The 13,279-nt window shown below is 39.7% G+C and overlaps 1 protein-coding gene across 1 annotated transcript in view; it reads left to right on the top strand.

Annotated features, from left to right (window-relative positions):
* LOC127105415 (putative pentatricopeptide repeat-containing protein At1g12700, mitochondrial) overlaps window positions 1-13,279 on the top strand; it is a 64,209-nt gene that overhangs the window by 15,432 nt on the left and 35,498 nt on the right. The window lies entirely within an intron of this gene.

Genomic DNA, 13,279 nt, shown 5'->3' with positions numbered 1-13,279 from the left:
GTTGTGGTGGAAGACAAGTCCCCTGGATGTTAGAAGTCAATAATGGGGTAACCTGATTGCTATTTCATTTAAGAGGATTGGGACCATGAATCTTGTTATTCAAACATCACGCTCAGAAGTGGCAGTTCTTTCAAGGAGTGAGAATATGAAGATTCAGAGGATTGGTTGAGGTAGTATGCTCTGGCAATGCATATCTACTATTGACTGGTGTTGTTTTCTTTCACTAGTACTTATGGTCAGCTGGAGTCTGATTGGTGTGATTGGAGTATGTATAGGTATAACTCATAGAGCTAGTTGCCACTTGTAGGGATGGTGTATGTCATGTTGAGACATTTGTGTATAATGCATGGATATTGGTGTGAAGTTTCCATGATTGTTAATTTGAGGGGGAGTTTTGGTTAACCTCTTCGCGTTTGATCAGTCTAGGGTCTGGTTGGCTGTTGACCTGTGTCACATGGGTTCTGGTTGTTGTGTGACACATTTGCAAGGTAGGATTCATCCCTCTCTTTCCTAAGGGTGAATCTAATCTGAAAAGATTCTCAAAACTGTTGAGGTGCTTGCAAGCAGAAGATGTTGACATAAGAAGAGTATTCTCAAAGTATTCTTATGGTGGAAGTATCTGAAAGGAAAATTGGGAAAGGATTTAAGATCAATGTCTACTTGTGCCAAGTACAAGGATTTAATTGATTATCCTTGGAGCTCAAGATAACTGATGTTTTTAAAATATGTTGGAACATCTCGTCTTCAAGATCCTGTGCAGAATCACAGGAAGGATAGTACATTGGTTTATGATCTATCACTTTGGTGGCAGCAAAAGCATATGATCTCTGAAAAGGTTTCCTGACAAGAAACATGTTCAGCCTTGGTGTATACAAGAAGAAGAAAACATCATAGTCCTGATGGTGGTTACTTGGATCAGTTCACTTCTGATCTAGGTAAGGAAGTGCATTAGCTAATGCACACTGTGGAGTCAAGAACAAGTGGCAGCAGTCTTGACATCATGGAAACAGCCTTGCTTTAGGAAGTGGAATCCTTGGTATAGCTGAAGGGATAATTTCTAACTGGTCCTTCTGAAGACTCATGCATCAGAGTGTCTGATGTCTTTGGAGAAGAAGCAGGGATTCATCAAGGTGTGAGCTTGGATGACTTAACTGCAAACCTGCAGGATGGAGGATGTTTACTCAAACTTGGTTCCACAATCAAGTCTATGAGAACATTGAACTCTTGTTCTGTGAAGGGAGGAAGTTCTTTCAAGTGGCAGAAGAAGGAGTTGAATTCAACAGCTAGATGTTAAAACACAATGTTGTGACATTTGGTTCAACATCAGAATCTTAGTTGGTGAAGTGGCACATCAACTTGAGATAGAAGGGTCTACAGGGTTGTAGATTGGATACTTCAAAAAGATCGTTCTCGTTGCAGTTCTTTGGAGTTGCTGGATGGAGAGGATGTTACATGTTCATGTCTTAGAAAATATAAGTTTTGTTCAACATGTAGCTTGAAGTTCAAGTCTCACTTGGAAGGTCAGAATATCTTTGGGAGAAGTTTGATAAACGTGGAGAGGTCAAAGAATGGCATTTGACTTTTTTCATATGAAGATTCATGAAGGAGGTAATCAACCAGTGGCATTTGGTCTATCTCAGAAGTGAGTTCGAAGCATCAAGATAATCTACATATGGCAACTGATTATTCTTGAGGATAGTCTGAGACAAGTTACTTTTGAGCAGAAAAGTAGTAAGTTGAAGACAAAAGAAGGTGTTTTCTATTCATCTCTTGGAGCTTGTGGAAGGAGTTTTGAGCTATATATGGAAGACTATCTCTTGTAATGGGATGAGAATGTATATGTCCCAATTTGTGTCTGGTTTCTTGTGGATCAAGTTAATGACTCAGTGATATCTGAAGATTATCAGATGGTGTTATGTTGTGAAGGATGTCCTAACTCATGTTAGAACATTTTGTGAAGTAGTTTTCTGTTCTGGTTAGAAGAGAGATTGACACAGAGTATGGATGTGTTCAGCCAAGATGGTTGAACAGAGGGTGTGCTCTTGAAGACATGAAGATGCGTCTTATGTTTTCCATTCATCAAGTGGTCTGGGTTCTCTTTGAATCAGGGAGTTTGTGAAGGTCCAACTTTGGGGTGTTGGATATGTTCATGTGTGATCTCCATGTTTCAAGAGGAGAGTTGGTTGTTCATGACAGGGGGAGTTCTGTCTTTGCACTGCAAGTAATCATCAAGCTTGTGGTCTATGTGTTCTCAGATAACAAGGTATGGAACCTTGTTAGTTAGTGGGATGTTGTGGTGTGTGTCAAGGCTGAGTGAGCAGAAGAATATCTGACCGGATGTCATGACATTTCCTTGGATATTTTGTGTGTCTTACTAGTTGCATCCATAACTAGTAATTCTGTTGTTGTTGCACAGATTTAGGGGGAGGAGAAGTACCCTTGTGCGTGTGTGTATTACTAGTAGTCATAGCTAGTAATTGTTTTGCTTCTGCTGCTGATTAAACTACTGTTAAGTTGTTTAACTGCTGATAGTTTTCCTTGTGAACAAAAAGGACAGAATGTTCATAAGATGTCATATGTGATGTCTTAACATAAGATATCTTATGTACCTGCTGGAAGTTATATAAGGAAATGTGGATGTGTGGTGCTAGATGTCAAGCTACCATTGGAGGTGAGAAAGTGGTTTTAGGAAATGGTGATAGGGAGAATATATGAAGAATGCAGACAAAAGCAGTGTCAAATGTTAAGACATAGCTTGCAACGTGTCTGACAGCATTTATGGAATAGTCTTGGAACTGTTGTTTCTGGAAACAGTCAAGAGCTGTAAAAAGTATTCAAAGATAGTCTGGGATATTGGTGGTGATTCTCTGACTGATTCTTAGCAAATATTTATGGATCTTGACCAAGTATTTACTCTTACCGTTAATTCCTAAAGCATATATTTATGGATCTTGACCAAGTATTTACTTCTACCGTTAATTCCTAAGCATGGTCTGGCCTATTTAAAGGATGTATCAGCACTCCTCTTCTCACAAGAGCGACATTTCATTCCCTCTAAACCATGGGGTTTGTTAAGATCTGGGCATACTGCTCCTGGATCTGGTTTTGTGAAGGTGTCATTTATAAATGTTTAGCTAAAAAGGGGGAGAGAAACATTGTCCTGAGGATGCACCAGAAGCAAGCAATATCTGGTAGCAAGGAGAAGATGGGTTCAGACACAAAAGTCACTAACTGGGTATATCAGTTGTGTCTTGTGATCTGAGTTAAGAAGGCAGTTGTGTTTTGTGATCTGAGTTACATTATCTATGTACTCAGCATTACATATTCTTCAGGAAGCCCTACTGTTGAGGGGAAGGGTTGTGATGGAGCTGATCCTTGTACATCTTCTTCCTCATGTACACCAACAGTGGTGTTGGTAATGGGGTTGTCAATGACAAAGAGGAAGTGCAGACCCATATTGGGTTATTTGTTTTAGCTAAAATTTGCCAAAGGGGGAGATTGTTAGTACCTTAAGATTGGCATTAATTTTGTAAAACAAATAATGTAATCACCTCTGTTGTTTTAATATGTTGGGTTGAAGAAGTTCAACATCTGGACCAACATGTCATGTAAGATGTCACAACATCGTGTCTGTGACATCTCACATGTGTATAAAACTGAATTAGTTAATTCTGGTATGTGTTAACTGATTTAATATTCTGGGATTAATTAGGATATTTGGTGAATATCCTAACTTCTATGTGGAGATCTTGAAGACTCAATCAGAATATTTGGTGAATATACAATTTCTAAATAAGGAGATCTTTTAGGAAATAAAAGATTAAAGACCTTGATTGTAGCAGAAGAATTCTGCCAGCTCTGTAACAGCAAAGGAGAAGCTTGCTGCGATTTCTGAAGGCCCAAATCCATTTGGGTGGTTATGTAACACCCCGATGAAATAAGGATAATTATTTAATTTAAATTAATATAATATTTATTAATTTAATTAATTAATTGGATTATTATTATTATTATTGGAATTAAAAAAGGTCCCATTTGGTAAAAAGGGTTATTTTTCACGTGAAAAGGCAAAAGGGACAGAAAAGTGGAAAAAGGGAAAAGAGAACCAGAGAACAAGGGTTGGAGAGAGGAAGAGCTTGAAGCTTAAAGATTCGCCGGATTAACTCAGGTAAGGGGGGTTTATCGTCGATTAATGGGTATTATGGGATAACATGTAGTGGGTAGTGATAGGCCATTGATTTGACTCTAATTGGAATGATGCATGATGAAATTGTGAACTTTTGGATGAACGAAATTGGATTATGATTGAAAGGAATTCGTAGGAATTAGATGTAAAAATGTTAGAATTGGTGAAATTGAATAGGGTATGATTCGTGTTAGATGATATGAACGATTACTATGTAAAATTTGACTGTGGGAGGTTGGATCTGAGGAATCTCGTGGTAGAGAAAACCATAGCAGATCTGGAAATCTGGTTTCTGGTCATACGCGTATGGCACTAGGCAATATGCGTATGAGATGGTCTGGTACGCGTATGGCACTAGGCAATACGCGTATGGATGAGGAAGATGATGTTTTGAACGTGGTTTGGTCTCTGCTGGTACGCGTATGGGGAAGTGGTACGCGTAGCATACGCGTATGAGATAGATGGTACGCGTATGGGCAGGATTGTGGTTTTCTGTGCTGTTGTTGTGCAGTTTTTGGTTGTTCAGCTGAGTAATGTAATTTAGCTGATGTATGATAGAGTAGGGATCATTTTCCGTTGTTTTGAGTAGTATAGGTATTAGTAGAGTGTGCTAATGCTGTGATTGATTATGTAGTATGACATGATATGAGTATGTGGTGAATATGTTGATGATGTATGATGGTATGCATAATGTTGTGAATGTATCTATCATGTATGAAATTATGAATGGACTGTTATGGCTTAGAGTGTGAGCATATGTCCATTGTGGATGATTGTTGATGTTTGCATGACTAAGTGATTTAGCTTGCATATTGTGGCCTTTATGGTGGTAGCTAATTCCCATGGTGAGGAATTAGTGAGTTAGTATTGTGGATTGTTGTAGATGTTTGCATGCTAGGTGATTAGCGTGCATATCATAGCCCTTGGGGTGGTAGCTAATTCCCATGGTGAGGAATTAGTGAGTGAGTCACTAGGTCTCAAATGAGTGGGACTAGTGAGCTTGGTAGCCGTATCTGGATTTGATCGGTGAGGTTGAACTATATGTTCACGAATAGTCTGTACCGCATGCATGGAGTCTCATTGCATAATGTATGTATGTATGGCGTATAATATGAATGGATGTATTCCAATATTATACGTGTGCTTTATGGTTGTGTTGAGTTGAGTATGATGATGATGATATTTATGAGTTGATATTGCCGTTACTGAATATGTGTTATGATTAGGGTGATGAAATGTGTTAATTTACTTAACATTTCATGATATTTTATAATGCTTATTATATCGATTGAGGAACTCACCCTTACAACTATTTTTCAGGTAACGAGCAGTGATTGAGTAGACGCTAGTCCTTGGAGTCTAGTGTAGTTCCTTAGTGGGTCATGCTCTGATAGATGTAACATCGGGACGGGATGTTTTACCTTGTTGGATAATTTTACATGTAATGTGTTACATGGTTTGCATGTTGTTGTTAATTTCTATCCGCTGCGTATTGTGCAAATGCTTTATGTTTTGAATTAATAAAAGAGCATGACAGTTATTTTGGAAAACGGTGTGAAGTGATTGTGTGACACCCTTAATTGCACCTTTACTCTGATTGATATATTGTTATTTTAATTAAATATTTGGGGTATTTTAGAAGGGTGTTACATTAGTGGTATCAGAGCCTGGTTGGTCGAGTCGAGTCGTAATTATTCTGTTCCCCTGTACGGGATAGGTGTTGTGTAACCCTATCAGTACTTATTGTTTTAGCTTGTTGGGTTTTCATAATAGAGATGGCTGGAAGAGGTAGAGACGATGTTGCGATTGCTGAGGCTCTGGGTATGCTAGCTGGAGTACTTGGAGGGAATCCGAATGTTGTGGGAATGGGAGCTGCTCGCCAACTGAGTGAGTTCCAGAAGAACAATCCTCCAATGTTCAAGGGAGCATACGATCCAGATGGTGCTCAGAAGTGGTTGAAGGAGATCGAGAGGATCTTCCGAGTGACTGAGTGTGCCGAAAACCAGAAGGTCAGGTTCGGTACACATATGCTGTCAGAGGAAGCAGATGATTGGTGGGTTGCTACCCGCACTGAGTTGGAAACTGCTGGGAATACTGAGATCACTTGGGCGGTGTTCAGAGAGAGATTCCTGAGGAAGTACTTTCCAGAGGATGTCAGAGGAAAGAAAGAGATAGAGTTCTTGGAATTGAAACAGGGCAACCGGTCTGTTACTGAGTATGCTGCTAAGTTCACAGAGCTGTCGAAGTATTACACTCCCTATAACGAGGCTACTGGGGAATTTTCAAAATGTGTGAAGTTTGAGAACGGGTTACGTCCCGAGATCAAGCAGGCTATTGGGTATCAGCGGATTAGAGTGTTTTCTGATTTGGTTGACTGTTGCAGGATTTTTGAACAGGATACCAAGGCTAGAGCAGAGAGCTATCAGCAAAGGGTTGATAGGAAAGGCAAGAATCAGAATGATCGTGGGAAACCATATGCGGATGGAAAAGGTTTCCAGAGGCAGAGTGGGATGAGGAGACCTAGTGGGGGAGACTCCAGTGCCCCTGCTAAGTGTTTCAGATGTGGTCAGGCTGGACATCGTATCCATGAGTGTACCAGTAATGAGAAGAAGTGTTTCAAGTGTGGAAAAGGTGGTCACTTGGCTGCAGAGTGTCGGTTGAAGACTGTGACTTGTTTCAACTGTGGAGAGGTGGGTCATATTAGCCCACAGTGTCCTAAGCCGAAGAAAGAGAACCAGTCGGGAGGCAAAGTCTTTACTTTATCGGGTTCTGAGACTTCTGCAGATGATCGTTTGATCCGAGGTACGTGTTATATTAATGGCTTTCCTCTTGTAGCTATTATTGACACAGGTGCAACTCATTCCTTTATATCTTTGGATTGTGCTGTGAAACTTGAATTAGAGATATCTGAGATGCATGGAAGTATGGTGATTGATACTCCTGCGGAGGGTTCAGTGACTACTACTTCAGTTTGTTTAAATTGTCCTTTGAATATTTTTGGTAGAGACTTTAGGATGGACCTTGTGTGTCTTCCACTAATGCAGATTGATGTTATCCTGGGTATGAACTGGTTGGTGTTTAACCGAGTTTCTATCAATTGTTTCGATAAGACTGTGATCTTTCCTGAGAGTGAGGAAGGAAAGAGTTTGTTTCTATCAGCAAGGCAGGTGAATGAGGCAGTGGCAGATGGGGCAGGGTTGTTTATGCTGTTAGCGACCGTGGAGGCTAAAGATAAACTGGTGATTTGCGATCTAGCCGTGGTGTGTGATTTCCCTGATGTGTTTCCTGAAGAAGTGAATGAATTACCACCAGAGCGTGAAGTTGAGTTCTCGATTGATTTGGTACCTGGTACTAGGCCGATATCGATTGCTCCGTACCGTATGTCTGCTGTTAAGTTAACTGAATTGAAGAGTCAGTTGGAAGATCTGTTGGATAAGAAATTTATTCGTCCGAGTGTGTCACCGTGGGGTGCACCAGTGTTGTTGGTTAAGAAGAAAGAAGGTACTACGAGGTTGTGTGTGGACTACAGGCAACTGAATAAAGTGACGATCAAGAATCGGTATCCTTTGCCGAGGATTGATGATTTGATGGATCAGTTGGTTGGTGCGAGTGTGTTCAGTAAAATAGACTTGAGATCGGGTTATCATCAGATACATGTGAAAACTGAGGATATTCAGAAGACTTCTTTCAGAACAAGGTATGGACATTATGAATATTCTGTAATGCCTTTTGGTGTGACTAATGCGCCTGGAGTATTTATGGAGTATATGAATAGGATTTTTCATCCGTATCTAGACAAGTTTGTTGTGGTGTTTATTGACGATATTTTGGTGTATTCGAAATCTGAAGAAGAGCATGCTGCGCAATTGAGAGTGGTTTTAGGAGTCCTACGAGAAAAGAAGTTATTTGCTAAACTGTCTAAGTGTGAGTTTTGGTTAGAGGAGGTTAGTTTTCTTGGTCATGTGATTTCAAGAGGTGGTGTTGCTGTTGATCCTTCTAAGATAGAAGCGGTATCTAAGTGGGAAGCTCCGAAGTCAGTTTCTGAGATAAGGAGTTTTCTTGGACTTGCAGGTTATTATAGGAAGTTCATTGAGGGATTTCCTAAGTTGGCGTTACCGTTGACGATGTTGACTAGAAATGGGCAAGCGTTTGTTTGGGACTCAAAATGTGAAGAAGGTTTCCAAGAGTTAAAGAGAAGGTTAACTACTGCTCCTATTCTGATATTACCGAGTCCGTCGGAACTATTTGAGGTTTACTGTGATGCTTCATTGTTGGGTTTGGGTGGTGTTTTGATGCAGAATAAGCAGGTTGTAGCTTATGCTTCGAGACAACTGAAAGTTCATGAGAGGAACTATCCGACACATGATTTAGAGTTGGCAGCCGTGGTATTTGTTCTGAAGTTATGGAGGCATTACTTGTACGGGTCAAGATTTGAGGTTTTCAGTGACCATAAAAGTTTAAAGTATTTGTTTGATCAGAAAGAGCTGAATATGAGACAGAGGAGATGGTTAGAGTTTCTGAAGGATTATGACTTTGGTTTGAATTACCATCCGGGTAAAGCAAACGTAGTGGCTGATGCATTGAGTCGGAAATCATTGCATATGTCTATGTTAATGGTTAAGGAATTGGATTTAATTGAGCAGTTTAGAGACTTGAGTTTGGTGTGTGAGAGTACTCACAATAGTGTTAAATTGGGAATGTTGAAGTTAACGAGTGGTATTCTGGACGAGATTAGAGAGGGTCAGAAATCCGATATGCTTTTGGTTGATAAGTTGACTCTAGTGAATCAAGGTCAAGGTGGTGAATTCAGAGTTGATGAGAATAGTGTTTTTTGAGATTTGGTAATCGGGTGTGTATTCCGGATGTTACCGAACTTAAGAAGAGTATTCTTGAGGAAGGACATCGTAGTGGTCTGAGTATTCATCCTGGAGCTACGAAGATGTATCATGATTTGAAAAAGTTATTTTGGTGGCCGGGAATGAAGAGAGAAATTGCGAGTTTTGTTTATTCTTGTTTGACTTGTCAGAAGTCAAAGATTGAGCATCAGAAGCCGTCTGGGCTAATGCAGCCGTTGGCTATTCCAGAGTGGAAGTGGGATAGTATCAGTATGGATTTTGTTTCTGATTTACCGAGGACAATTAAGAATTTTGAAGCTATTTGGGTAATTGTTGACAGATTGACAAAATCGGCTCATTTTATTCCGATCAGAATGGATTATCCGTTAGAGAGATTAGTTGAGTTGTATATTGAGAAGATTGTAAGTTTGCATGGTATTCCGTCGAGTATTGTTTCGGACAGAGATCCTAGATTTACATCGAAGTTCTGGGAAGGTTTGCAGAAGGCTTTGGGAACTAAGCTGAGATTGAGTTCTGCATATCATCCGCAGACTGATGGTCAGACTGAGAGGACGATTCAGTCACTAGAGGATCTTTTGAGGGCTTGTGTTTTGGAAAAGGGAGGTGCTTGGGATTGTTATTTACCTTTGATTGAGTTTACCTACAACAATAGTTTTCATTCGAGCATTGGTATGGCACTGTTTGAAGCTTTGTATGGTAGGAGATGTCGGACACCTTTATGTTGGTATGAGTCCGGTGAGAGTGTTGTGATTGGACCGGAGATTGTTCAACAAACTACGGAAAAGATTAAGATGATTCAGGAGAAGATGAGGATTGCTCAGAGTCGTCAGAAGAGTTATCACGACAAGAGGAGGAAGTCACTTGAGTTTCAAGAGGGAGATCATGTGTTTCTTCGTGTTACTCCGATAACTGGGGTTGGTCGAGCTTTGAAGTCGAAGAAGTTGACACCTCGATTTATTGGTCCTTATCATATTTTGGAGAGGATAGGAGAGGTAGTCTATCGTATCGCTTTACCGCCGTCGCTTGCGAATTTGCATGAGGTTTTTCATGTGTCTCAGTTGAGGAGGTACATTCATGATCCGTCGCATGTGGTCCAAGTAGATGATGTCCAGGTAAGAGATAACCTGACTGTTGAAACATCACCTATGAGGATTGAGGATCGAGAGTTGAAGCAGTTGCGGGATAAAGAGATTGCTTTGGTGAAGGTATCTTGGGGAGGACCAGCAGGTGGCAATGTAACTTGGGAACTTGAGAGTCAGATGAAGGAGTCTTATCCGGAATTATTCGCTTGAGGTATGTTTTCGAGGACGAAAACTCTTTTAGTGGGGGAGAGTTGTAACACCCCGATGAAATAAGGATAATTATTTAATTTAAATTAATATAATATTTATTAATTTAATTAATTAATTGGATTATTATTATTATTATTGGAATTAAAAAAGGTCCCATTTGGTAAAAAGGGTTATTTTTCACGTGAAAAGGCAAAAGGGACAGAAAAGTGGAAAAAGGGAAAAGAGAACCAGAGAACAAGGGTTGGAGAGAGGAAGAGCTTGAAGCTTAAAGATTCGCCGGATTAACTCAGGTAAGGGGGGTTTATCGTCGATTAATGGGTATTATGGGATAACATGTAGTGGGTAGTGATAGGCCATTGATTTGACTCTAATTGGAATGATGCATGATGAAATTGTGAACTTTTGGATGAACGAAATTGGATTATGATTGAAAGGAATTCGTAGGAATTAGATGTAAAAATGTTAGAATTGGTGAAATTGAATAGGGTATGATTTGTAACACCCCGATAATAATATGGTAATTATTTAAATTAAGTTAATAAGATATTTATTAATTTAATTAGATAATTGGATTATTATTATTATTATTTTTGGAATTATTGAATTATTATTATTATTGGAATAATAATATAATTTGAAAAATATATAAGTTGGAATAAGTAAAAAGAGTTTCATTTTTTTGAAAATAAGGTTTCACGTGAAACTCAGAGAAACGATCAGAAAGTGGAGAAAAGGCAAGAGGAAGAGCTAGAGAGCAAGGGTTGGAGAACGGAAAAGTTTGAAGCTCAAAGTTGCCGGATTAACTCAGGTAAGGGGGGTTTATCGTCGTTTAATGGGTATTATGGTTTAGCATGTAATGGGTAGTGATAAACCGTTGAATTGACCCTAATTGGGATTGTTGAATGCTGAAAATTGTGATGGATATGTTGTGTAAAAACTGGAATTGAACCTGTAATTGAGTGTGTTGTAACTTCCCTAACGTATAGCTTTTTACGGAATTGGAATCGGAGGTCCGGAAGTCCTCCAACGGCGGAAAATGCGGAGAATTCTGCATTCTGCTTTGTGTTAGCGCAGGAACTGCTGTTTTGTCTGCGTTAACCGGTTAACCCAGGGTGTTAACCGGTTAACACTGTTGCGAATTGTGAATTAGTGCTGTTTTGCCTGCGTTAACCGGTTAACCCAGGGCGTTAACCGGTTAACACTGTTAAGTTTTGGGCAGTAAGCGTGTTTTGCCTGCGTTAACCGGTTAACCCAGGGCGTTAACCGGTTAACACTGTTACAGAGAGGAAAAGTTGGCTTTTTAATATTATGTACACAATTGAGGTTAGGCCTATGTTGGCGTATGATGTAATAGGGATTAATTCCCGCTATTTTGAGCAGTATAGGTATTAGTAGAGTGTGCTAATACTGTGGTTGATTAATTGACATGATATGATGTTTTGATACATGTGTTGATAATGGTTGATAGTATGCATAATGTTGTGAATGTACATGTTATGTATGCAATTGTGAATGGAATGTTGTATGGCTTAGAGTGTGAGCATATGTCCATCGTGGATTTTGTTATTGATGTTGTATTGCTAGATGATTAGCATACATATTGTGGCCTTTAGGGTGGTAGCTAATTTCCATGGTGAGGAATTAGTGAGTTAGTCATTTTGGACTGTTGTTGATGTTTGCATGCTAGGTGATTAGCATGCATAGCATGGCCCATTTGGGGTGGTAGCTAATTCCCATGGTGAGGAATTAGTGAGTGAGTCACTAGGTCTCAATTGAGTGGGACTAGTGGGCTTGGTAGTCGTGCCTGGATTTGGACGGTGAGCTTGAACTATATGTTCAAGAATAGTCAGTACCGCATGCATGGAGTCTCATTGCATAATTGATGTATGGCGTATAATATGAATGGATGTATTCCAGTATTATACGTGTGTTGTATGTTGTAATGTTGTGTGTTGTGTTGATGTTGAGTGTGATTGAGTTGATATTGCCGTTGCTGAATGTGTAAACTGATTTGGGTGATGAAATGAGTTAAATTACTTAGCATTACATGATATTTTATAATGCTTATTATATCGATTGAGGAACTCACCCTTACAACTATTTTTCAGGTAACGAGCAGTGAGTTGAGTAGAAGCTAATGCTTGGAGTCTAGTGTAGTCTCCTTAGTGGGTCATGCTCTGATAGATGTAACATCGGGAGGGAACCTTTTAATTAGGTTGTTAATGATTGTTGAACCAGTTTACATGTAGTATGTTACATGTTTTGATTGATTTGATTTATATCCGCTGCGATTTATGCAAATGTTTAATTGATTAAATAAAGAGCATGACAGTTATTTTTGGAACATGGTGTGAATGATTGTGTGACACCCTTAACTGCATAACTACTCTGATATATGTTTATTATTTTAATTAAATAATTGGGGTATTTTAGAAGGGTGTTACATTAGTGGTATCAGAGCATAGTCGGTCGAGTCGAGTCGTAATTATTCTGTTTCCCCTGTACGGTATAGGTGTTGTGTAAATCTATCAGTACTCATTGTTTTAGCTTGTTTGGGTTTTCAGAATAGAGATGGCTGGAAGAGGTAGAGATGATGCTGCGATTGTTGAGGCTCTGGGTATGCTAGCTGGAGTACTTGGAGGGAATCCGAATGTGGTGGGAATGGGAGCTGCTCGTCAACTGAGTGAGTTCCAGAAGAACAATCCTCCAATGTTCAAGGGAGCATACGATCCAGATGGTGCTCAGAAGTGGTTGAAGGAGATCGAGAGGATCTTCCGAGTAACTGAGTGTGCCGATAACCAGAAGGTCAGGTTCGGTACGCATATGCTGTCAGAAGAAGCTGATGATTGGTGGGTTGCTACCCGCACTGAGTTGGAATCTGCTGGGAATGCTGAGATCACTTGGGCTGTGTTCAGAGAGAGATTTCTGAGGAAGTACTTCCCAGA

This window comes from Lathyrus oleraceus, chromosome 1, assembly GCF_024323335.1.
Source record: "Lathyrus oleraceus cultivar Zhongwan6 chromosome 1, CAAS_Psat_ZW6_1.0, whole genome shotgun sequence".
Lineage (NCBI taxonomy): Eukaryota > Viridiplantae > Streptophyta > Magnoliopsida > Fabales > Fabaceae > Lathyrus > Lathyrus oleraceus.
Note: the sequence above shows the minus strand (reverse complement) of the source record. Positions and strands in the feature narration are given on the sequence as shown.